Source organism: Sinohyriopsis cumingii, chromosome 9 (genome assembly GCF_028554795.1).
Source record: "Sinohyriopsis cumingii isolate HCF-2022 chromosome 9, ASM2855479v2, whole genome shotgun sequence".
Classification (NCBI taxonomy): domain Eukaryota; kingdom Metazoa; phylum Mollusca; class Bivalvia; order Unionida; family Unionidae; genus Sinohyriopsis; species Sinohyriopsis cumingii.
Window position 1 is genome coordinate 76,739,173 of NC_142969.1, and position 27,543 is coordinate 76,766,715.

At 34.8% G+C, this 27,543-nt stretch overlaps 1 protein-coding gene, 1 long non-coding RNA gene and 1 pseudogene across 2 annotated transcripts in view; all 3 read right to left on the minus strand.

The window, feature by feature from the left end:
* The window catches only part of LOC149792052 (semaphorin-5A-like), a 499,542-nt gene that overhangs the window by 424,014 nt on the left and 47,985 nt on the right, over nucleotides 1-27,543 (minus strand). The window contains exon 2 of the mRNA XM_089970548.1: nucleotides 17,113-17,208. The gene's annotated coding sequence lies outside the window, so the exon portion shown is untranslated. The remainder of the gene's footprint in view (nucleotides 1-17,112; nucleotides 17,209-27,543) is intronic.
* On the minus strand, nucleotides 24,354-25,389 carry LOC149792054 (uncharacterized; annotated as a pseudogene).
* On the minus strand, nucleotides 25,260-27,025 carry LOC149792055 (uncharacterized). Its single transcript, XR_016423259.1, has 2 exons — nucleotides 26,737-27,025; nucleotides 25,260-25,432 (listed from the first exon to the last, which is right to left on the minus strand). It is a non-coding gene; the product is annotated as an uncharacterized LOC149792055 (long non-coding RNA).

The window sequence follows — 27,543 nt, forward strand, 5'->3', positions numbered from 1 at the left end:
ATGGAAGTCATATCAGCCATTATAGGAAATGGAAGTCACATCAGCCATTATAGGAAATGGAAGTCACATCAGCCATTATAGAAATGGAAGTCCAATCAGCCATTATAGGAAATGGAAGTCACATCAGCTATTATAGGAATGGAAGTCACATCAGCCATTATATGAATGGAAGTTACATCAGCCATTATATGAATGGAAGTTACATCAGCCATTATAGAAATGGAAGTTACATCAACCATTATAGGAAATGGAAGTTACATCAGCCATTATACGAATGGAAGTCACATCAGCCATTATACGAATGGAAGTCACATCAGCCATTATATGAATGGAAGTTACATCAGCCATTATACGAATGGAAGTTACATCAGCCATTATACGAATGGAAGTTACATCAGCCATTATAGAAAATGGAAGTCATATCAGCCATTATAGGAAACTGCATGGATGTGTCTATACACAGAAGTTTCAACAATAAAATGTCAAAGGTCAAACAGAATCATAAAACATTACTTAACAAACATGGCTGATGAATAAAACCACAGAAAGGGTCCAGATCACAACTAACACAATAAATGTCCATCAACATCAAACACTAAAGCATTGACTCAGGGTGGGTAAAAGACATGCCAGCATCTGGTAAATGTCACCTGAATGTAACTGTCTGTAGATGCAGTAGACAGAAGAAGTTTAAGACATGAAGTACACTTTATACAGAAGTTTTAAATGGTTTCTTTAAGATAAGTGTTTCAGCAACAGCCTTGCTTTGTTTGTTTGTAGTAAGAAAGAAATATGTCTCCAACAAAGTCCTTTCATGCATCATCAAATCATTAGTATAACCATACTTTGCACACACCTACCTATACAGTATAACCTTACTTTGCACACACCTACCTATACAGTATAACCTTACTTTCCACACACCTACATATACAGTATAACCTTACTTTCCACACACCTACCTATACAGTATAACCTGTGTGATGTGATTTGGATTTCTGATGTAGCTTTAACAATTTTTCAGTCATACTGCTACGATGCCTGCAATGTGGTAGTTTATAGTGATGTCTAGCACTGGGGCATCATGCCGCAGACATGTAGCATGATATCCCACCCAGTCACATTATTCTGACACCAGGCCAACCAGTCCTAACACTAACCTCTTAATGCTGAGCACCAAGCGAGGCAGCTGTTAGTACCATTTTTGTAAGCCTTTGGGATGACTCGGTTAGGAATCGTACCCACCACCTCCTGCATCTGAGACAGATGCTCTAACCACTAGGCCACTGGAGCGGTCTCATGTTTCAGATCATTTTTCACATTTAAATTTGAAAAAGATAACTTTTGGCACCTTATCAACAATAATAATTATTTAGAATGTAGACTCTTTGCTTATAACAAATATTTTATTGCAACTTAACTTTTTTTCCCTATTTTTCACCACCTTTTTTGTAACTTAGAATTTAGAAATATTCCATGACTATATGAATTGGTGTGGGTTGTTATTACATTTGTATGTAAAAATATGAATTAGTTTCTTTTCTGAGCAATACTGAATGACAATAGGTATTCAGATAAAATGAGTTCCCATTCAACGTAGTTATTATATACTCAGTTTTCCATATTTAGGAACGATTCTAGCACAAACTGTTTTGTCTCCCTGTCCAATGCATGCTCAGAAAATAGGTACCAATCTTCTACAACCCATTTTGTCTCCTTATCCAATGCATGCTCGGAAATTAGGTACCAATTTTCTACAACCCATTTTGTCTCCCTATCCAATGCATGCTCGGAAAATAGGTACCAATCTTCTGCAACAGATGTCTCTTTTAGAGGCTTCATGTGTCATCAACAATGACAGTTTTTTGACACAGCATTTAGACGTTGTCAAAGAATTGCTTCGTGAGATATTTAAAATTGTGACCATTAAAAAAATACTTATTTTAGACACCATTTTGAGAATGTCAAATTTATGCAGTAAAGTATGAGTCTTTAAAAAATGGAAATCTCACCACTGGGATGGAATGTGAGGGCAGGAACTCAACAAAACCATGTTTTGCCCTCAAATTCTAACCCTTGGACAGGATTTTCCTGTACAGTACTTATAACAGTTCCTGCCCACAGATTCTCACTATTGGATGGGATTTCCTTATGACAGACCAATACATTAATCAGGAAAGCCTTGTTGCTGTCCAGATTCTCTTCACTGGATGGGATTTCCCTGTCCCACAGCAATTCAGTACTCAGGACAGTTCCAGCACACAGATTCTAACCCTTGGAAAGACCAATGCAATACTATGCAAAGCCTTGTTACTGGTCAGACATTTTCCCCTTGGATGGGATTTTCCTACCAGACACCAATATAATATTTGGAAAAGCCTTGTTCCTGCCCACAGATTCTCACTCTTGAGTGTGATTTCCCCATCATACACCTATACAGTGCTCAGCAAAGTCTTGTTCCTACCCACATATTCACACCATGGGTGGTATTTCCCTGTCACACACCAATACAAAACTCAGCAAAGCCTTGTTCCTGCCCACATATTCACACCCATGGGTGGGATTTTCCCATCATACACCAGTACAATACTTGACAAAACCTTTTTACTATTCAAAAATTCTGATACTTGTCCATAAATGTAAACTCTTGTTGTCCACTAACTGTTCTTTAAAGACTGCTTTCAATGTTATTCAAAAGAAAAGGTCTTTCATACTTTATTAAAAGCAATGTCAGAGGTCCAGTATAAATTTCATCATACACATATTTTGACAAATTAGGACATTTTCAGTCAAAATTCAAAACATTAGTATAGTAGTACCTGTTTTGAAAGACCACTCTTCTGACCAAAAGGCAAGATAGGTGGTCTCTCATGACAGGTCATAACACTATGATCAATCCATTCATTGAGAATCTGGTCTCTCAGACGGCTGGTCTCTCAAGGTAGATGGTCTCTCAAGACAGGTGGTCTCATAACAGGTCATAATACTATATCATCAATAAATCCATGCATTGAGAACATTTTCTCTCTAACAGTTAGCCTCTCAATGCAGTGGTCTTTCAATACAGGTTTTGTTCTAATTTCTGACTTCTGTCTGGAAGAGATCCATAAGTTTCAGACAAAACTCAAACAAATTTCACAACATAGATACTATCCAAATTTTGTCTTACACAACTTCCAAAACCTGTTTTACACAAATCCCAAAACCTGTCTTACACAAATCCCAAAACCTGTCTTACACAAATCCCACAACCTGTCTAACACAAATCCCATAACCTGTCTTACACAAATCCCAAAACCTGTCTTATACAAATCTAAAAACCTGTCTACACAAATCCCAAAACCTGTCTTACACAAATCCCAAAACCTGTCTTAAACAAATCCAAAAACCTGTCTTACACAAATCCCAAAGCCTGTCTTACACAAATCCCAAAACCTGTCTTATACAAATCCCAAAACCTGTCTTATACAAATTCCAAAGCCTGTCTTACATAAATCCCAAAACCTGTCTTATACAAATCCCAAAACCTGTCTTACACAAATCCCAAAGCTTGTCTTACACAAATCCCAAAACCTGTCCTACACAAGTCCCAAAACCTGTCTGACCAATTTCAGAAATCTATTTAAATTAAGGATTAAGACAAACTTCTGACTGAAATTTTGCTGTCACACAAATTCAGCCTAAATTCTGCAATATTCAGCAAAATGTAGACAAAATTCAGCTAAAATTCTGCAATATTCAGCCAAACTTAGACACATTCTAAATTCTGCAATATTCAGCCAAACTTAGACACAGTCTAAATTCTGCAATATTCAGCCAAACTTAGACATTCCAATAAAAAGAGCCCAAGGATCTGCAAAGATTCAGAATGTTTTTTTTAAACCAACAACGGTTGTTTAAGTTACTGTTCTTAAGTAATTTTCTTTTCTTTTCTGAGGGGGATAATATTCGAGTCCAAAATTTTGAAAGTTTATTAGCAGTCATTGATGAAAAGTTTTCTTAAATGAGATTGCCTGCTTTGCATAGTCAAGAATTGGAGCAACATAGAGGTATTAAATTACATGCGGAAAGGGGCACTTGTTGAACAATTGAAATAATTAGTGGCCATGACATCAGCAGCTGTGGGAGTTCAATTTTATCAATGATTTTTTTTTGTTCTGAGTTATGAATGAACAGGAAGGTATATAACTTAATGTAAAGTAAAAATGACATAGTGAAGGATACTAAATGTATAGTACAAATGACATGGTGAAAGGCAATTACACATAAAGTACAAATTATGTGGTGAAGGGTAATTACATGTGAAGTACAAATGACATGGTGAAGGGCAATTACATTTAAAGTACAAATTATGTGGTGAAGGGTAATTACATGTCATGTACAAATGACATGGTGAGGGTAATTACATGTAATGTACAAATGACATGGTGAAGGGTAATTACATTTATAGTACAAGTGATGTGGTGAAGGGTATTTAATGTAAAGTACAAATGACATGATGAAGGGTATTTAATATAATGTACAAATGATGTGGTGAAGGGTAATTACATGTAATGTACACATGACATGAAGGGTAATTACATGTAAAGTACAAATGACATGATGAAGGGTATTTAATATAATGTACAAATGATGTGGCGAAGGGTATTTAATGTAAAGTACAAATGACATGATGAAGGGTATTTAATATAATGTACAAATGATGTGGTGAAGGGTAATTACATGTAATGTACAAATGACATGAAGGATAATTACATGTTAAGTACAAATGACATGATGAAGGGTATTTAATATAAAGTACAAATGATGTGGTGAAGGGTAATTAAATGTAATGTACAAATGACATGAAGGGTAATTACATGTAATGTACAAATGACATGAAGGCTAATTACAAAATGCTCATAGAACCTTGTAAAACTTAGAAAAATTGAAAATGACAATTTTAAATAGAAGAATGTTTGAAAGGTAAAAACGTGAATAAATTACAAATAAACTGAATGAGTCTATAAAAAGTTTAAAAATGAATGAGTGGCTTGCAAAATTTTAATCTGAACAGAAAATGTTTCATCAGCATGCATCTATGTATGTGTGTGTGTGTGTGTGTTTGATTTAGATTTTTAACATAGCGTTAACAATTTTAGTCATATCTCTATGGCAGTTTATAGTAATATCTAGCATCATGCCACATACATGTTGCATCACATTATCCTGACACCGGGCTGACCAATCCTAACACTATCCTCTTAATGCTGAGCACCAAGTGATGCAGCTGCTAGTACCATTTTTTGTAAGTCTTTTGGATGGCTTGGCTGGGATTTGTACCTGCAATCTCCTCCTGCATCTGAGGCAGACACTCTAACCACCTAGGCCACCAGAGCAGTCAAATCTATATGTTCAAGAATTACACAAGATTTAGCTTTTCTGATATTCAAATACTCAATTTTCCCATTATTACACCAATTTAGAGGCCCAACTGTTATCCTAAATGTAATATGCAGAAACCATTAAATTTTATTACCTGACTTACAAAACCATGACCTCTGACCTTTAGATCCCAGAATATTTAGTTTTTTATCATCCTAAGTGCAAGTCATCAACAAACTTCAGTCAAAATATTTACTCAAGAACAGACGTTATTTTGCATTTTTTAAAAATTCATTTGAACCACATGACCTTGACCTTTGACCTTTGATGCCAATTTCAATTGGCTTCCATAACTTGAGTACAAGCCCTCCACAAACTCTTGTCAAGGTACATTTATTTCAATCTATGCTTCAATTTAAGAGGGGCCCCAAGTGGCCGTGTGGTCTAAAGCACTCTCCATCATGGATCACTGCCATCTCACCTCTGTCTGCATGGGTTTGAGTCTAGGATTCAGCCAATGTGGGTATGTGAGAAAGCTTGCCAGTAGCTTCTCCTGGGTCAGTGGTTCTTCCTGGGATTTTCCCGGGTTCTTCCACCACCATTTATACTGGCCGCCATGCATAGCCTATCGTGTGATGAAAAATGGCATTAACCCCACAACAACAACAACAACAACAAATCAATTTAAGATCTTGAAAAATTATTGATTGCTGGCCCCCAGCTGTGAAAGTAATGAGAAAGAAAGGGTTCTACAGATCTCTGTGCTTTGCTGATTTGGGGCTTGTACAAATTCTTCTGCATTTTGTTTACAATACATGCTAATGTTGACAATGATAGGTGATATCAACAACATGATGTTTTTTCTCTGAAAAATTAAGACAAAGTCCCTTCAGAATTAATCAGTACATTCAATTATCTAAAAAAGCAACCACAAGCTGCAAGGAATGCAAAAAACTGGAAAATGAATAAAGTTATTTTTGAAAATGGGATCAAGTAGGCAGGAAGGGAAACTTGCCATATCTTGAGATCTAATTGCCCACTACAGTCCCCAAGGACCACTTAATGTCTCCAGCATAATATGACTGTAGCCTGTCTCCATGAATGAAAAGTAATTCATAAAACCAGCCCATACCTCTATCTACTACTATTTCAAGCACAACAGAGCTGGAATGTTTCATAGTATATGTAAAAGTTCTAAATTAAATGGATGGATCATCTTTTATGGTTATGTTTATATGAACTTTTTCATAATATCATATTTAGGCATAATGAGTTTTGGACAACTTTTATATTGCAGAGACAGCATGCAGTTTTAGCAACAAATGTGCAGCAGTCATTTGTCTCAACTCTGGTAAGCTTGTAACTTTTTTCCTGTGTGAAGTTTTGTCACATGGTGACTAAGGTCTTAGGTCAATAAATGGGCAGTAGGAAAAATGTCTGGTCAGTGTAACATGACAAATTATGCCATGTGTCAGGAAGTTGCTCAGCACATTTTGACTTTGTCTCCACTAGTCAGTCATATAAAAATGATGAATAGGAGTAGTTAAGGTCATCAGTGGGTATATTTGTTGCCCTGTCAGTGGGTATATTTGTTGCCCTGTCAGTGGGTAATTTTGTTGCCCTCTCAGTGGGTATATTTCTTACCCTCTCAGTGGGTATATTTCTTACCCTGTCAGTCGGTATATTTCTTACCCTCTCAGTGGGTTATTTCTTACCCTGTCAGTCAGTATATTTCTTACCCTCTCAGTGGGTATATTTCTTACCCTCTCAGTGGGTATATTTCTTACCCTCCTAGTGGGTATATTTCTTACCCTCTCAGTGGGTACATTTGTTGCCCTGTCAGTGGGTATATTTGTTGCCCTGTCAGTGGGTACATTTGTTACCCTGTCAGTGGTTACATTTGTTACCCTGTCAGTGGGTATATTTGTTACCGTGTCATGGGTACATCTGTTACCCTGTCAGTGGGTATATTTGTTACCCTGTCATGGGTACATTTGTTACCCTGTCATTGGGTATATTTGTTACCCCATTAGAGGAATAATAGAAAGTAGTTAAGGTTGTCAATAGATAGACTTGTTACCATGTCAGTGGGTAAATGTGTTACCCTGTGTGGAATTAAAAAAATACAATAGTTAAGATTATCTGAAGACAAGTTTGCATAATTTTTGGACAACTTTTATCATGCAGTGACATTATGCAATAACAAATAAACAGTCAAATATATATGTCACTATTTATTTATCTCTGGCATCTTGCATTTTCATTCATTAAAGTATGTTTCATAGAGATTAAGGTACAAACACCACACCTGGTCAGTATGAAAAATACCTGGTCAGTGTATGATGATAAATTGTGTCATTTGCCAGGAAGCTGCACAGCACATCTTGACCTTTCATCTAATCATATAACAGTAACGAATAGACATAGTTAAGGTCCCCAGTGGGTTCAGTTTATTACTTTCTGGGAAAAAACACAAAGTCAGTCATTAAGGCCATCAGTGGGTAAATTTGTTACCCTGTATAGATTAATAACAAGTCAGTATAAAGTTGTTTCCAATTCATTAGTCACGTAAAAAATGTTACCCATTGTGGATTAATAAAAAGTAGAAACTTGTTTGAAGGTAGAAAAAAAGAAAGTTAAATACATGCAGTTTCTTTTACAAAAAAGGGAACGGATACTGAAACCTAGGAATTAATGAAAAACAATCCTATCATTGACACAAGCTAGCATAGTGACCCCACCAGGTGAAGGGGTGAAGGAGTTATCCAAAACCACTTGCTGCTTTATTAGAGAAAGGAACAGAAGAGAGAAGGAAATCCTCCCTCCAAACAACGGAAACACTTCTCAGTTATTTTTCTCTCTTTGATGGTTATTGGACTCTCATTGATGTTATCTTGCTAACTGCCCACATTTCAAAGTGACAACCAAAAATAACAACATCAAATCAGAAGTATTTGTCAAACAAAAATGTTGTAGTGAGTGGTATTCTCTATCAGTGTGTGTGAAAATATTGTTGACTTGTATATGAAGTACATTAAGTCATACAAATCTCTTAATCAGTGACTGGTACCAGAGACATGCTGACATTACAAGAAGGAAGAAATTTTTATCATCATCAATTATTTATTAAAAAAATAAATATGAAATTAGTGATTTTCTTTTATATCATTGTTCCCTTTAAAAACTGAGTTACTCATTGCCACCTTTTTCCCATCCTGACCTATCCATAATATTTTTTTATAAATAGTCTACACAGCAACAGAAATTAATTTAAGATAATTACACTGAATACATGTACAGACAATCCCAATTCTGGTAACAACATGGGAAATACCTCTTTCAATTCAATTCAAGAGAATACATTGCTAAAAAGCCTCATTTGAGCAAAACAGGTGCACTTCTGAGAGAAAGAGACAGAGGGAGAGAGGAAGAGAAGGCCAATATAAAAAACAAACAATTTTGAATGTTTTCAACTATCATATTTCACTTTACATAAAATAAAAGTAGAACAACTGCAATGGCTTGCCCTCACCAATTTGCATGTTTTTTATTGCATATTCCAGCCCCCACCCCCATTAAGTGACCCAGGGGGTCATAGTTCAAAATCTATAGCATATACAATGCATCTTCCCACTGCATGTGTAAAGTTTAAATTGGAAAATACTTTAAAATATTGTAATTGACTGGTGTCTAAGCGTCCGACAATAGTAGTTAGAATTTGGTCTGCTGCAGGTTTATGACAGCAACAGACCGCTCCAGTGGCCTAGTGGCTAGAGCATCTGCCTTGGATGCAGGAGGTCTCGGGTTTGATCCCCAGTCGAGTCATACCAAAGACTTATAAAAATGGTACTAATATCTGCCTCGCTTGGTGGGACATCATGCTACATGTCTGCAGCATGATGCCACAGTGCTAGACATCACCATAAACTGACTATTGCAGACATCATAGCGATATAACTGAAAAATTGTTAAAGCTACATTAAAAATCCAAATTACACACACACACACACACACACACACACACACATACACAGACAGAACAATGCTAAAAATCCTCTTAGATACATTATATTTTATGCAAAGAAACAGACTAAATTACATCAATTTTCAAATGCACTCAAATTAAACAGAAGAATTTAATTTTAAGCGTTTAATTCAAAGTTGCCAGTGTCATATTGTTCCAACCATAGGCACAGTTCATGTTGAATGATTACAGACAGTCCATGTTCAATGACCATAGGCACAGTTCATGTTGAATGATTACAGACATGGCCCAATTTCAATGACCACATACACAGTTCATGTTGAATGATTACGATGTTGAATGATTACAGACATGGCCCAATTTCAATGACCACATACACAGTTCATGTTGAATGATTACAGACATGGCCCAGTTTCAATGACCACATACACAGTTCATGTTGAATGATTACAGACATGGCCCAATTTCAATGACCACATACACAGTTCATGTTGAATGATTACAGACATGGCCCAGTTTCAATGACCACATACACAGTTCATGTTGAATAGTTACAGACATGGCCTAATTTCAATGACCACATACACAGTTCATGTTGAATGACTACAGACATGGCCCAGTTTCAATGACACATACACAGTTCATGTTGAATGATTACAATGTTGAATGATTACAGACATGGCCCAATTTCAATGACCACATACACAGTTCATGTTGAATGACTACAGACATGGCCCAGTTTCAATGACCACATACACAGTTCATGTTGAATGATTACAGACATGGCCCAGTTTCAATGACCACATACACAGTTCATGTTGAATGATTACAGACATGGCCCAGTTTCAATGACCACATACACAGTTCATGTTGAATGATTACAGACATGGCCCAATTTCAATGACCACATACACAGTTCATGTTGAATGATTACAGACATGGCCAAATTTCAATGACCACATACACAGTTCATGTTGAATGATTACAGACATGGCCCAATTTCAATGACCACATACACAGTTCATGTTGAATGATTACAGACATGGCCCAGTTTCAATGACCACATACACAGTTCATGTTGAATGATTACAGACATGGCCCAGTTTCAATGACCACATACACAGTTCATGTTGAATGATTACAGACATGGCCCAATTTCAATGACCACATACACAGTTCATGTTGAATGATTACAGACATGGCCCAATTTCAATGACCACATACACAGTTCATGTTGAATGATTACAGACATGGCCCAATTTCAATGACCACATACACAGTTCATGTTGAATGATTACAGGCATGGCCCAATTTCAATGACCACATACACAGTTCATGTTGAATGATTACAGACATGGCCCAATTTCAATGACCACATACACAGTTCATGTTGAATGATTACAGACATGGCCCAATTTCAATGACCACATACACAGTTCATGTTGAATGACTACAGACATGGCCCAGTTTCAATGACCACATACACAGTTCATGTTGAATGATTACAGACATGGCCCAATTTCAATGACCACATACACAGTTCATGTTGAATGATTACAGACATGGCCCAATTTCAATGACCACATACACAGTTCATGTTGAATGATTACAAACATGGCCCAATTTCAATGACCACATACACAGTTCATGTTGAATGATTACAATGTTGAATGATTACAGACATGGCCCAATTTCAATGACCACATACACAGTTCATGTTGAATGATTACAGACATGGCCCAGTTTCAATGACCACATACACAGTTCATGTTGAATGACTATAGACACAGTCCAAGCTGGATGTTCACAGACACAGTCCATGTTTAATGACCATAGACAGAGTCCATGTTCAATGACCATAGACACAGTCCATATTCAATGACCATAGACACAGTCCATGTTCAATGACCATAGACACAGTTCATATTCAATGACCATAGATACAGTCCATGTTCAATGATGGTGCATTTGATTAATGTAAACTATTCTGATGTGTTGTGCAATTTCAAAATGAGAATACTTGATAACTGCATAAACACTCGCTCATGCAGGGCCATATAATCAAACAAACCCTAAGTTAGTCTTGGTCACTAAGATGTTTGAAAGGCATGATTAACATTTTGATGATTGAGACTCTTTCTGGAAAAAAGTTTGTTCTTGCAGTCTACATAAACTATGTCAACAAATTTTTTTAAAAACACAAGTTACTGGTTGTTCAAAACCAGGGAGAAAATACACCAAAGAAGTCATATCTAAAGATCTATGTATACACAGCTGTCATCTCCCGTTACAGATATCCTCCAACATTTATTTAAATATGGTACAGGTGTAGAAATGTGTTGATTGCATTTACCGTATTATCTGCAATAGACCATATGACATTGTGCTTGTAAAGAATTTCTATAAACAGTACAATGCATGATGGAACTAAATAGTGGTCAATTATGCCATTGCATTGACTTAAAAATAATAATACAGATACTTAAACCTAAAATAAAGGACCAAAGATCAGACATCACATTTCCAGACATCACATTTCCAGACATCACATTTCCAGACATCGCATTTCCAGACATCACATTTCCAGACATTGCATTTCCAGACATCGCATTTCCAGACATCACATTTCCAGACATCACATTTCCAGACATTGCATTTCCAGACATCACATTTCTAGACATCACATTTCCAGACATCGCATTTCCAATATTGTTAATAAAAAGGACCAAAGATCAGACATCACATTTCCAGACATCGCATTTCCAATATTGTTAATAAAAAGGACCAAAGATCAGACATCACATTTCCAGACATCGCATTTCCAATATTGTTAATAAAAAGAGAAAACTGCAATTCAAAATATATTTGTATTTCTGCCAATATGAAATTCGACCCTTGACTCGAATGAACAGTGAAATACTGTCATTGTTTTCTCCGTTTAAAAATATTAATGTTGGAAATCTGACTTTGGATCATGAATGAGATCAATACGTAAAAATACTTTTAAAATGTATCCAATTAATATTTTATTACTCATAACAACTGAAAATCCAACTCTGAAGAGGTAAAACATATGGGAAATTAAAGCAGTTTTATGTCAGTTAAAATAGGTTTTCAGAATTTTTTTCAGAATTATAAAAACGTAACATTAAATGCTCTACCAATATCATAGTGGAGATGGTGTACTCAAATTTAGTGTCAGAAAATATACATCAAAGCTATGGGACATCAAAAGTGGTGTGTATAATGCATAGGAAATTATGGGACACTAAAGTGGTGTGTATAATGCATAGGAAATTATGGGACATCAAAGTGGTGTGTATAATGCATAGGAAATTATGGGACATCAAAGTGGTGTGTATAATGCATAGGAAGTTATGGGACATCAAAGTGGTGTGTATAATGCATAGGAATTTATGGGATGTTAAAGTGGTGTGCATATTGCATAGGAATTTATGGGATATTAAAGTGGTGTGTATAATGCATAGGAATTTATGGGACACTAAAGTGGTGTGTATAATGCATAGGAATTTACTGGACATTAAAATTATGAGTATAATGCATAGGAATTTATGGGACACTAAAGTGGTGTGTATAATGCATAAGAAATTATGGGACACTAAAGTGGTGTGTATAATGCATAGGAAATTATGGGACATGAAAGTGGTGTGTATAATGCATAGGAATTTATGGGATGTTAAAGTGGTGTGTATAATGCATAGGAAGTTATTGGACATTAAAGATGTATAACAGTCAATAGCTAAAGGCATGCCTGTCAGCAGCTAGAGGCACCATACTGGAATGTCTAACAGGCACCATTTTCGAACAGAACAAATTAGACATAATAAAAGTCTTTCACTTAAACCCCCATTTTGATACCATGTTACATGATCCATTTAAGACTAGCAATAACAAGATCTTTATGACCTATGACGGCCAACAAAGAGGCCACACTGGATTTTAAGCTTGTGTTTTATTCACTAGGGATGAACTAGACATCATAAGAAATCTACAAATAAAACCTCCATGACAAGATTTCCAAGATGGCCACCATTGTAGCCACATTGGATGTCTGAGGGACACAAGTGTATTTATAATCAACAAGACAACATGAATATTTTAGTGAAAGCTCGATGTTATTAAACCATCCATTAAGGAGGAGTAGTGACAACAAGATTTTCAAGATGGCCAAAAGCTTTATTGCATGTCACTTTGGCACCATTTTCATTTTGGGTAAACTACACATCAGAATAAGTCTTTTAGTGAAATGTCCATGTTGATGTGATCACCCATTCAGAAAGAGTAGTGAAAACAAGACTTTCAGTATGGCTGCCATGGTGGCCATATTGAATAGCCAAGGGAAACCAGTTCAATTTGGAATTGACTAGACTTTGGGATAAATCTGTTTGTAAAGTTAAATTAACTAGTCTAAAACCAATAGGGCTAAGAATTAAAAGTATGTATGTATGTATGTATGGATGTGTGTGTGTGTGTGTGTGTGTGTGTGTGTGTGTGTGTGTGTGTGTGTGCATGTGTGTGTGCGTGCATGTGTTTGTGTGTGTGTGTGTGTGTGTGTGCATGTGTGTGTGCATGCACACGTGCACATGTGTATGTTGTATATATATATGTGTGTATGTATGTATGTATGTATGTATGTATGTATGTATGTATGTATGTATGTATGGCTTCACAGCATATTAGCACACTCTGACAATACAGTTGCATGTAAGCTTGGGTATATATAAGATCACACAAAACAAGAGAAAATCAAAACAAAACTGTAAAATCCCATCACTATATAGCTGAGTTCTCAACATAAATAAACCACACTCTTTTGAAAAGACTAAGATCCTCTCAGCAAAAACATCAAAGGACTTCATATCCCTGGGCACAAAGCTACTCAATATTGTTAGGAACCAACCTATCTATCTAATTCAATTACCATAATTATCCCATGGAAAAGCTACTCACTATTGTTAGGAACCAACCTATCTATTTAATGCAATTACCATAATTATCCTATGGAAAATGAGGTTTTTGCTGGATGAAAAGCTAATGACGAAACTTGTAAAAAATTGTAGCAAATTTTTTAGTTCATGGTGATTTTATTTCCATGATAAACACATCCTTCACTTTTAATGATTTTTCTATATGGCTGGCCCTGAGGGATCTGTTTCAGAGAGGAATTCTTCCCATGACACCCCCCCCCCTTCACTTGTAAAGAGAGTTATAGATTTTACCTCCCAATGGGCTCACTTTCAAAAAGCTTTTATCCCCCTCCCATCATGCTAAAACCACCATTCACTTTTAAAGAGATTTGTATGTGACTGGCCACCATTAAGTAAAGATGGCACTCCCTGATACAAAGTAATAATTCTCATGCTTATAGCAATATGGTACATTTATTGAACACAATAAACGAAACTTTGTTCTATTGCCCCACACTTTTATTAGTAACCTTGTCACTCTTGGTTAAAGTATCCCAATCTCTCCCAGAAAGAAATTGCATGCAATTTCACTTATGATTGTTATGACATTTTAGATTTAATTAGACAAGTGCACAGAGTTACTTTAAATGTGCACTTTATGTAAAGGCAAAGTTCAGGAAACTGCATCACCACGAAACAATTGGTCTGTAATACTGACATTATGAAACCAGATCAACATGACCCACTTTTAATAGGAGGAACAGGAATCAATGTTTTACAGCACAGTATGATTAATGGATGTAGAAATGCTACATTTAAATTTAATCAAATTTTATTTCTCTAAACTGTACACATCTGAATATTTTAAAACTGTTTTAAATTTTTACATTCCAAAGATTTAATTATTTGATTGTGACTGTTCCTTAACTCCCACAAAAATTCTCAATATGAAAATGGGAACACTCTCATCTTTACCAATGACTGCCATCTCACATCAGTACAAGTGGATTCAAGTATCAAGCACAGTGAATATGGGTATGTGAGAAAGCATGCCAGTAGCTTTGCATGGGTCAGTGGTTCTGTGACCATGCTTTGCCTGGGTTCTTCCACCAACAGTTATACTGGCCACCATGTATATATCATGCACGAAATTGGGTGTTAAACCCAAAACAATAACAAACAACATGTAAGTGTGTGTTTGGGATTGACTTCAAACTCACTAAAATTCTTAATAAGTATTTGTTTGTTTGCATGGAAATGTCTCTAATTTTTACTACAATTCTCAATATTCATATTTGGGATTGTCTCTTGATTTCCACCACAAATCAATGTATGTGTGTATTTGTGATTGTCTCTTGACTTCCACCACAATTTTCAGTATGTCCATGTATATTTGGGGTTGTCCCTTGACTCCCACTACAATCCTCTATGTGAGACCTTCTGAAATTAGATTACAGTATTTTGTCCATGATTAAACAAAGGGACCAGTCTAATGGGACTATACCAAGGGACCACTATACCCCAATTATAGCAAGAGACCAGTTTACCACAATTATACATTAGGACCAGTAAAAGGGAGGGGACAGACATGTTATCAGACAAGGATATTCCTGGTATAAACTGTGCAATTTTAGTAAAAATGGGGGTTGGACATGTCATCAGAAAATACAGCAATGAAATCACAAAAGATGCAGTAGCTGAGAAAGCCCTAATTACCTTTCAGGTCACAAAAGGCACTGGTAAAGAAACAAACCTAGCATGCTATTTGAGTTAATCTTCTTTGTACAGCTTTTTGCAGACAGATCACAATCTGTCTTATAAAATTATAAATGTATGGTTGGAGAAGTTTGGAATTTTAAACAAATTTTATTGTCTGCTGCATGCTGCTTTCTGTGCAGAGCTCCAGACTAATTATGACCACAGTGAACTGCTGAAAAGGGAAAACTGAGACTGTACCAAAGCTATGGATATATATATATATATATATATATATATATATATATATATATATATATATATATATATATATATATATATATATATATATATATATATATATATATATATATATATATATATATATATATATATATATATATATATATATATATATATATATATATATATATTAATATATATATATATGCCAAATTAACTGAATTTATATACTATAAACATGTTGATACAATGGAAATTTGATAGAATGAAAGGTTGATACAATAGAACGTTCAAGACCAAATAGGGGTTACTCCAGAATATTTTGAAATGGTGAAAATCAAACTTGATCTATCATTTTATGATGTTATGCCCCACACCAAACATGACTTCAATTCATGGAGTTTCTCAAAAGTCATTATGGAAATTCATGACAAACAGGACTGAGCATTAGGACAGGGCACTATGTAACTTGATGGATATAGGTAACATGACAAACAGGACTGGGCATTAGGACAGGGCATTATGTGACTTGATGGATATAGGTAACAGGACAAACAGGACTGGGCATTAGGACAGGGCACTATGTGACTTGATGGATATAGGTAACATGACAAACAGGACTGGGCATTAGGACAGGGCACTATGTGACTTGATGGATATAGGTAACAGGACAAACAGGACTGGGCATTAGGACAGGGCACTATGTGACTTCATGGATATAGGTAACAGGACTAAGCATTAGGAAAGAGCACTATATGACTTGATGGAAATACCGAGATAACACTGTATGACCCCTTCATAGATATGGCAAAAGCATCATGGATTAATATACATCATTTCTGAGTGTAATGCAACACTAATAACATCCTCTATAAATGGTGCATAACATTTACTTACCTACTTTCATCAACCAGCTCTCATTGCAATAAGATTCAGCATTTTCAATGACTCAAAACACATATGGTCCAGTTCCACTCTTCCCTCAGTAACCAGCTGCAAAAGATATTTTCCAATCCTTAATCATGAAGAAAGAAAACTAGATGAGATTTGTTCTTCAAAGCAAAAACTGGTTCCTACCCTCCATACTGACCATGACAGATAATGTCATTATGTGACACTGGTACTTGACAGAAATCATGAAAAATATCAACAAAGTTTATATCATCACATTTTGAAGTAATGTGACAGAAAAAATCCCTAAATTTTAAGTCTATATTTTCATTATTTCATTCAATAACAAAGATTTTAAGTTTCACAAATGATAGGACAGTCAAGATTAAAATGCAAGAGTCCCATGTGGGCTTGATCTCACTCACCTGTCTCATGCCTGCCCAACAGACAATCAAGAGCAGTTGGCTAAGAAATCTAGGTCAATGGAATGCTTTCTGCTGAAATTTCTTCCAATGCTGTTGCATGCATATGTTGTGAAAACAACAGTTTGAAGTTTTATCTATTTTGAGTATCTTCATCCATATTTGATGGCACACAAACACCATTTGCCTAACACTTAAAGGCTTCAATGGCAGGATAATTTCTTTCAAAATTTGTAGAATTATGATAAGTGGGTTTTTTTTAGATAAGTTATTTATATGCTTTTCTATATGTTGTAACTATGATCATATTTAATGGCAGATTGGCATAATTTGTATAAATTTGACCGGCCTTCAAACTTTTATGTTTTCAGACAAATTTGGTTAAATTCTGTTCAGTGTTTTTTTTTACAGCTTTTCTTTTCATCAACCATATTTGACAGAGAATCTGCATCATTTATGCAAGTTTTAAAGCCTGCCATTCCTTTCTCTGGCCCCAAAATTTAGGATAAATTCTGTTCAGTGGCTTCTGTAGAGCATTAGAGTGAACATGGATCATATTAACATATGAAAGAAAACAAATCAATTATTTTTTTGTGCACATTTGAAGAATATGGCACCAAAGCTCTCTATTCATTTGAAAATAATTTATTTCAGGTCCTGGCACCTGAAACATTCTCAGCATGTTTTTTAGTTTTTAATGTTTTTCTAATTTCATGGTGTTTGTTTTTGTAATAATATTATTATATGTTTTTTATCTTATAGGTGTTGTCTAATGTTGTAATGCGCTTATAGCTTCTAAAGATTAGGCGCAATACAAAGTCCTCATTATTATTATTATTATTATTAACTGGAGTAATGCTTAGTCAGTCTTGACAAAACATTTGAGCAATGACCCCTGACTTTCGATCTTTATCCATTCCAAAGTGTCTGATTGATCGAATGTAGATGACACATAGAGCTGTGATAATTCATACATTTAGTCTAATGGTCTGGTTAATAGCAAGGAATATGTTTTATGCTGGAATGACCATTTTATGCAGACTGACCATTTTATGCTAGTGACCATTTTATGCTAGAATTACCATTTTATGCTAGTGACCATTTTATGCTAGACCATTTTATGTAGAATGACCATTTTATGCTAGAATTACTATTTTATGCTAGTCACCATTTTATGCTAGTGACCATTTTATGCTAGAATGACCATTTTATGCTAGTGACCATTTTATGCTAGAGTGACCATTTTATGCTAGAATTACCATTTTATGTTAGTGACCATTTTATGCCAGAGTGACCATTTTATGCTAGAATGACCATTTTATGCTAGAGTGACCATTTTATGCTAGTGACCACTTTATGCTAGAATGACCATTTTATGTAGAATGACCATTTTATGCTAGACATTTTATGTAGAATGACCATTTTATGCTAGAGTGACCATTTTATGCTAGACCATTTTATGTAGAATGACCATTTTATGCTAGAGTGACCATTTTATGCTAGAATGACCATTTTTTGCTGGAGTGACCATTTTAGGCTAGACCATTTTATGCTAGATTGACCATTTAATACTGGACCATTTTATGCTAGAATGACTTTTCTTATACTAAACCATTTTATGTTAGTGACCATTTTATGCTAGAGTGACCATTTTATGCCAGAGTGACTATTTTATGCAGACTGATAATTTTATGCTAGACCATTTTATGTTAGAATGACCATTTGATGCTATAGTGAGCATTATATTCAATAATGACCATTTTATGTTAGTGTGCCATTTTTTTCTAGAGTGACCACTTATGCAATAATGACCATTTTATGCTAGAATGCCCATTTTTTGGCTAGTGACCATTTTATGCTAGAGTGACCATTTTATGCTAGAATGTCCAATTTACACTAGAGTGACCATTTTATGCTAGAATGCCCATTTTTTGGCTAGTGACCATTTTATGCTAGAATGACCATTTTATGCTAGAATGACCATTTTACACTAGAGTGACCATTTTATGCTAGGGAGTCTTTTATGCTAGAGTGTCCATGTTTTGCTACAGTGACCATTTTTTGTTAGACTTTTGACTAGAAAAATACTCCTGAGATATAGAATTACAGATTTCTTCCTGTGCCCAGAGAAGCTGACCCCACACACAAATGATTCAAACACCACATATAACTAGTTATAATTTATCTCAAATTTGTGTGACAAAGATAAATAGCTATTTTTGACAATGCTAAATCTGTAAAAAGAAACATACACCAGAAATAAACAAAAATGAAATGATAAAACAATCTAAATGTACAAAATGAAATATGAGTCTTTAACCATACTGAAATAAATGACTTTAATTCTAAAAATATTTAAAAGTTGCAATTCTAGACAGGCTCTCTAAAATTAAATTTATGGCAAATATTGGATTCCTATTTTAAAGTTAGAAGAAGCATTCAATTACCTTCCGTATGACTGTAAAACCATACAAATGTCTAATTTTAGTGCAATAGAATTAATTACTAATTACCTTCTATAGAATTAATTAATAATCACCATTTCATCCCTATGTAATTACCAGTTCCAGGTATTTTATTAATTACACAATAAATGACACTTTACCAGTTACTACCATAAATGTATATAATTAGTTACTCCTTTGTATGGTTTAAGGTATTCCCCTTTTAGTTTACCTGTATTCCCATTTTAGTTTACCCATAATCAGCTTTTAGTTTACCTATTTTCTCTCAGTTTCAATATCAAAGTGTTAATAATACAGTAACTATGCTTTCATCAACCTTATCAATAAACTCTCATCAATCCATAATGCATGAAATATGAAGTAATGTTATTGACTTGAATCCAATGTGATTAGGGGCGTATGACATGACAGGTGATAATAAGGTGCTCTAATATTTACCTGGGCAATCCAGGTATGCACTGTCTGTGTGTACAGGTGAGATAAAGTGGATTTCAAATCTGGGAAATTCCACAAAAACTACAATACATAATGATTTATATACACAAGGAGCAGACATATCCACAGACAGGGGGATCTGATCTAAGGATAAAATTGTCTGACCCTCCATTGTTATTGAATTGTGTTTAACAGACAGAATAGCAGACACATGATTAATATGGGAATTATATTAAGTGTAAATTCAGTAGAAAAAGAGGGTGGGGTAGGGATCACTGAAAATAGTAAACTTCTCACTAAAAACATCTAAAGACTGCTAATTTAAGCTTCAAATGCAATCTCTTTCTCAGTCAAAGCCATGTAGAAAAGGCCCTTTATAACATTAACAAATTCTCCAGCACTAACATGATGAATTCCAACTACACTTACACTTCTGTCAGCACTAACATGATGAATTCCAACTACACTTACACTTCTGTCAGCACTAACATGATGAATTCCAACTACACTTACACTTCTGTCAGCACTAACATGATGAATTCCAACTACACTTACACTTTTGTCAGCACTAACATGATGAATTCCAACTACACTTACACTTTTGTCAGCACTAACATGATGAATTCCAACTACACTTACACTTTTGTCAGCACTAACATGATGAATTCCAACTACACTTACACTTTTGTCAGCACTAACATGATGAATTCCAACTACACTTACACTTTTGTCAGCACTAACATGATGAATTCCAACTACACTTACACTTTTGTCAGCACTAACATGATGAATTCCAACTACACTTACACTTCTGTCAGCACTAACATGATGAATTCCAACTACACTTACACTTCTGTCAGCACTAACATGATGAATTCCAACTACACTTACACTTTTGTCAGCACTAACATGATGAATTCCAAATACACTTACACTTTTGTCAGCACAAACATGATGAATTCCAACTACACTTACACTTTTGTCAGCACTAACATGATGAATTCCAAATACACTGACACTTTTGTCAGCACTAACATGATGAATTCCAAATACACTGACACTTTTGTCAGCACTAACATGATGAATTCCAAATACACTGACACTTTTGTCAGCACTAACATGATGAATTCCAAATACACTGAAATTTTTCTCCAAAAGATACAATATAGGCTCCAATACAGTGACAATTTTCTCCAGAACTAATATGATAAATTCCAAACACACTTTAGTTCAACCTATAAATATATCATAAATGACTTACAATAATCACTGATCATAGTTTAATTTGGTGCACCATGACAAAACACTAATTTCACTAGTGACTGACAGCCAATATGTATAAATTCAGCTTCTTTAATAGCTGTTCATGCTTCAGAAACACAATCTGGATTGTTCAGTTGTTCAACTCGCCACTGTCAAAAGACAATTGGCTTTCGTGAGAATCAAATTATACTATATATGGCTGTTCTTTGTGATCCATGAACCAAAACTTTGCCTGCCTTTACAGACAAATTTTAAAAACTGTATGACCCCTAACCATAATAAAGAAGGATATAACTTGTATCTGTTCTCAAAGATTAAAGTTACCATCAGAATTAGCTTAACGGATAGATCCAAAATGAGTAGATAATCCCTGCTCCGTTAGAGACTGTTGCTGCGAACCCCAAGCTTCACATCAAAATGGCTGAATCATCACAGAATACAGGCACCATGTCAGATTCTCTCTCACATATTCCCGATAACATTTCACTTAAATACCTTCCTGATCAAGAGACAATTTCCAGTAAAGTATTGAAGATGGGTTTGAACTACTTTACGCATGAGATCGAAGTTTTGGCATTTGAAAATAAGATTCACATTGAAGCGAGATGCTGGCCATCTACGAAGAAGAACCAGCCTCTGCACCATCTGCACGTAAAAAATTATGGAGGAAAAGTGTGAAGATGCATACTGTTCATGTAAAGCGGGATAAGATTTAATGTGTTTATTTTTTATGAACTATTTTTAATGTTTGAACTGTTTAATACCCTGAAGTAATGGCAACTGTTATAGTAATAGTCATTCAGGTCATGTAGGCATTCGGTACAGACTTTCAGTAATGTTTGCTATTACAATTTGATTGCACATACATGTACTTTAAAATGGCAAGTATTCACTTTATTTGGATCCTCATACATCCATATTCCTTTAGAAAGTCATTATATACACACTGTTCGAGAAGTACATTCAGTCAAAACAAATGGTAAATTACATAAATGGCTATATTTGGATGAGGTCAACCTAAAGGTTTTAGCATGCTGTAATCTCACAATCATATTATCATGTTAGCTGTTGATTTTACCCAAGGTCCTTTTCTCTTGACCCAGTTTAGTACCTGGCCACCTTTGTAAATGTCCACAGTGATCAATAATTTTAGTCTGGGGTCATCCATATATGACATCACGTAATGTGGGCAGATTTTTTGGTATCCTGTCCCTGGCCCCATCACAAAAACTCAGCCCCTTTGCATGACATCACAAAGCTTTGACACCAACCAATAAAAATTGTCAAAATTAAAATTGGTTTGAAATCCATTTGCATTAGAAAAACAATATGACACTGCATTCTAAATTATTACTTTGGTAAATGTAGCTGCTATTGTTTTTGTGATGTCACATTTTTTAAATACCCTAACCCCCATCATCATACTTGTTCAATCCGCCTCGGTGTACGACATCATATATAGATGGTCTCTGGAAGCTTTTTGATGACATTTAAGGTGCAGAGCCTTCATTAGTTGGGATTTAATAGACTTTCATAAACTATATTACTATTCATTTTTAGAACAATTAATATTGATTTTCAAATGAGTAAATTCACTTACATGGCCATGCTGACATACAGTATACTAGAAAACTAAGCTCACATGTCAGGAATCTCAGGCAGTAGCACTAAAGACAAACAAAAAACACAGTATCTGGCATGTTTTGGTTTTATTTATTTCACTGGGATGATTTACTAATTGCAGTTATCAAAATTGTAACTTTGACACATGTTGTTTGGAAATCTAATAAAAAATGTATAAACACTTCCTCTGGCATTTCACAGAGTGGTATAAGCAGTATGTTTCAGATATATGCACTGATAACATTTATTTTACTAATTAATGTCTATGATATCTGAAAATGTATTGTTACAGGGTCAGTGGGCATTGCTCCCATGTAGTAGGGCTAATTAAGTCCCTACAGGGTTTCAAACTACATAACTTCACCACTGTTCCCGACCAGCTGCACAAGCATTCCTCAGCAATGGCATGTGCCAAGGGGATCGAAAATAAAACCAGTGCCACTTAACCATGTTGTGGTTGCTAGACCCACAGAGAGTAGGAAAAGGAAGACAGTGGTTTGCCAGACAGATATAAACAAAAAGTATGAATTTAAAATACAAATTATTTACCAACAGAAATACCTGTTTAAAATCTTATTGTGGAAGGAGCATAGAGTTAACTATTTATTACTTCCAGATTAAAATAAACACAACAAACAATAAAGTTTTAATACTTTGTTTTTATTCATCATGCTGATGCAACATACTTGAATTGATGCGTAATAGAAAAATTCATGTAAATGTACAATACGATGTCATCTAATAGAACAAGTAATAAGGTGTGCATAGAGAATATGTGCAAAAATTATAGATGCCTAAAATAGGCACTGATATGAAGTAAACACAGAAACAACATTGTTAAACACGATTATTTTATTACATTTCTTTTACATTTAGAGTACCGAAAGTGGATGAAAAGGACATGTCTCATCTCTCTAGTCTGAAGGGAACACCCCTAGAGCGCACAATTGCACCAAACATTCCTAAAGTATCAACACCTCTAGGAGACATGCAGATCGGGTCAATGTTATTGTACTATCCAATCATAGTATATTCAGTGTTAATCCTTAACAAATACATTTTGAAAAAGTGTTAGAAGACAACACACTGTCCATATTTTGTTGGCTTTTTGAAACAAAGATGTAGGAATACAGTGTGATAAAAGTTTGTACATTTTAACTTTACATATGAGACGTTCTATGTTTGGCAATTTTGTTCGTCAAAAGTACCTCAGGAGCTGTCATTTGCCTACTTGCCAACGTGAATGGTGGAAAGCTTATTTTCAAACCAAGTTCATTTATTTCTTTTGCAATGTTAAAACCTTTGTCTACCATTATGGCATCTCTTCTTTAATACAACCAATTGATTTTAGTTTATTAAGCATATCATAAAAACCAGATTGTTCTGTGATAGATTTATCTGAAATTGATCCTGTAAATAATTCTAAAACAAACATTGCACAACCATTAGGATCACAACCTATCAAACCCTTTTAGAGTTGTTACAGATTTATAATCACTATATAACTGGCTCTGTATTCAAAGTACACTTGGAATTTGAGTTTTAACTTCAGTTCCATCTATAATAATAATGGTAGTGGGAAAATCTTTCCTATATTCAGATGGCATGTTTTTTTATAATAGTATCTCTGTGTGGCCAAACTGAAAGCTGGCCAAGTTTTAAATATAAAAGATCGAGCCATGTGTTAAACACAACACTAGCTGACTGTGATGAAAGTCCAAACCGTGTGGCCAAATCTTTTAAACTAAAACCATGCCTAAGCCTACATATTGTTAAAAACAGTCCATCTTCCTGGCTAATGCTTTTTGTGTCCCTTTGTCCTGGACCATATTTGACTGGACACTCTATAGGGGTTAAAAAGGCCAATAAAGCTAAGCATCTGATATATGTGATTCCTGTATAGTATTTAAACAAATTTTTCAGTGTGTTGTCTTTATACTTCACAATTCTACACTCAGTGTTTGTTTCTTGGCAATTATTTTCTTCAGATGTTGAATTTCTTTATCTTTTGATGACATTTTAAGTTGAAGCTCTTGTATCTCTCTTGAACTATTGACAATTTGAGCCTTAGATCCTGATTCTCAGCTGCAGCAGCTAGCATACCCATTGCTGATATCCCTGAAAAAATAAGAAAAGTATTTCTTTTCTTCAGTTCAAAGTACCTGAGAGAAACTATACAAATAACTCAGGACTGTGGTAATACATGGTAATACATTTGGGACAAGGGCTTCTCCAGTCTGTTTACCAAACAAGTTCAAACCACTCAATGAGAACACAAAGTGACACTGAGGTACAGACAAGAAATCAGGACTTATCACATCGCTGGTTTCATGAGAGAAAAAACAGGCTTACAGCATCTAATTTTGGAAAAGTATTATCAAGGAAATCTAAACCCAGTGAAAAGTTTATTAACAGTTTATTTTCAAAAAATGATGGGAAAGCCAAAGCTCTTGAATACAGTAAAAGACACGAGAAAACTGCTAAAGAAAAGTATCTTGAACTGTATCCTTCTAGGCATTTCCATGAGTGTGGCTTTGTGGTTAATAATGACTTTTCATTTTAGGGTGCCTTGCCTGATGGGAAACTGTGTGACAATGGAGTATGTGGAATTGTGGAAATTGAATGCCCCTTCTCTGCTAGAAAAATGGCTATTGAAAAAGCATGCAATGATATAACATATTTCTATTTACAGAAGGATCAGCATGTATCATTAAAGAAAACTCAGTTACTATGCATAGATTCAAGGCCAAATTTACAGTTACAGGTTGTGAATTTTGTGAATTCATTGTGTACACACAGGAGGATATGTATATGAAAAGAATTAAACCAGACATTCCATTTATGACTTCAATGTTACAAAAGTTAGCTGAATTTTACAGAGATTATGCAATTCCATATCTGCAATCTTCAGAATAGTGATTAAAATACATGGGTTTTCAGTCTGTGTAGACACCCCTGACTCACAATTCATAACTGGACTGTTTAATTGATATGAAAAAAAATACTTATGCACAATAATGTTAGCCAACAAGTAGTTTTCATATATATATATATATATATATATATATATATATATATATATATATATATATATATATATATATATATATATATATATATATATATATATATATATATATATATATATATATATATATATATATATATATATATATATATATGTGTGTGTGTGTGTGTGTGTGTGTGTGTGTAACAGGGGTATATATGCATTTTTTAATTGATTGTGAAGTATAAGCAATATAACTGAAACACTTTTCAAACAGTATCAGCTCATTAACTTGCTAGCTTTGCATATTTACTTTAAGATTAATGTCCAAATTTATTCTGAAATTAAACATGTAAATTTCATATGTAAAAGATTAATAAAGCTAGACATATTCTGTGAGTTACTTGGCCCTTACGTAGTTGTGTTTTCTTCCAAATGCAGGCATTTGCGTTTACGTTGACTGGTTTCATTTTGTTGTGAAGAAGATCTCTTCGCTGGAAGTTTTCTTGCTGGCATTGTACATGAACCATCAGCTTGAATGAGGTCCATTTCCTCCAACAAAGTGCTGAAAAATATGTAGGTCTCAGTAATTCTCCGTCGGTCCATTTCCTCCAACGAAGTGCTGAAAAATATGTCGGTCTCGGTAATTCTCCATCGGTCCATTTCCTCCAACAAAGTGCTGAAAAATATGTAGGTCTCGGTAATTCTCCGTCGGTCCATTTCCTCCAACGAAGGCAAAACAATGCATGATATGACAATAAAAAAAGCCAAGTAAATCTGACATTTTATATTAATATCAGCAAAGAAACATTTTATATCTATATTTTAATTTAGATGTATGGACAATGTAGTCTGAAATAAATAATTCTTATTCTTATGTATGACCTAGTCATAACATAAATATATGTTCCATTATACATGCACTGGCAAATACCAGATGTATGAACATGTTGTTAAGTCCTTCAATACAAGATAAAAATATCAAGAGGGCTGGTATGGGATAAAAGTATACTTATAATTAAACCACTAATATTACAGGGTGACCTGGATGTCCGAATGGTCAAAGGCTCTCACCTTTACTGGTCACTGCCATCTCACCTACGTCCACATTGGTTCTGATCTTGGGCTTGGCCAATGTGGGTATGTGAAAAAGCTTTTTAGTAGCTTCCCATGAGTTTGTGGTTCTTCCCGGGTTTTTCATCCACCAGATAAACCTGGTTGC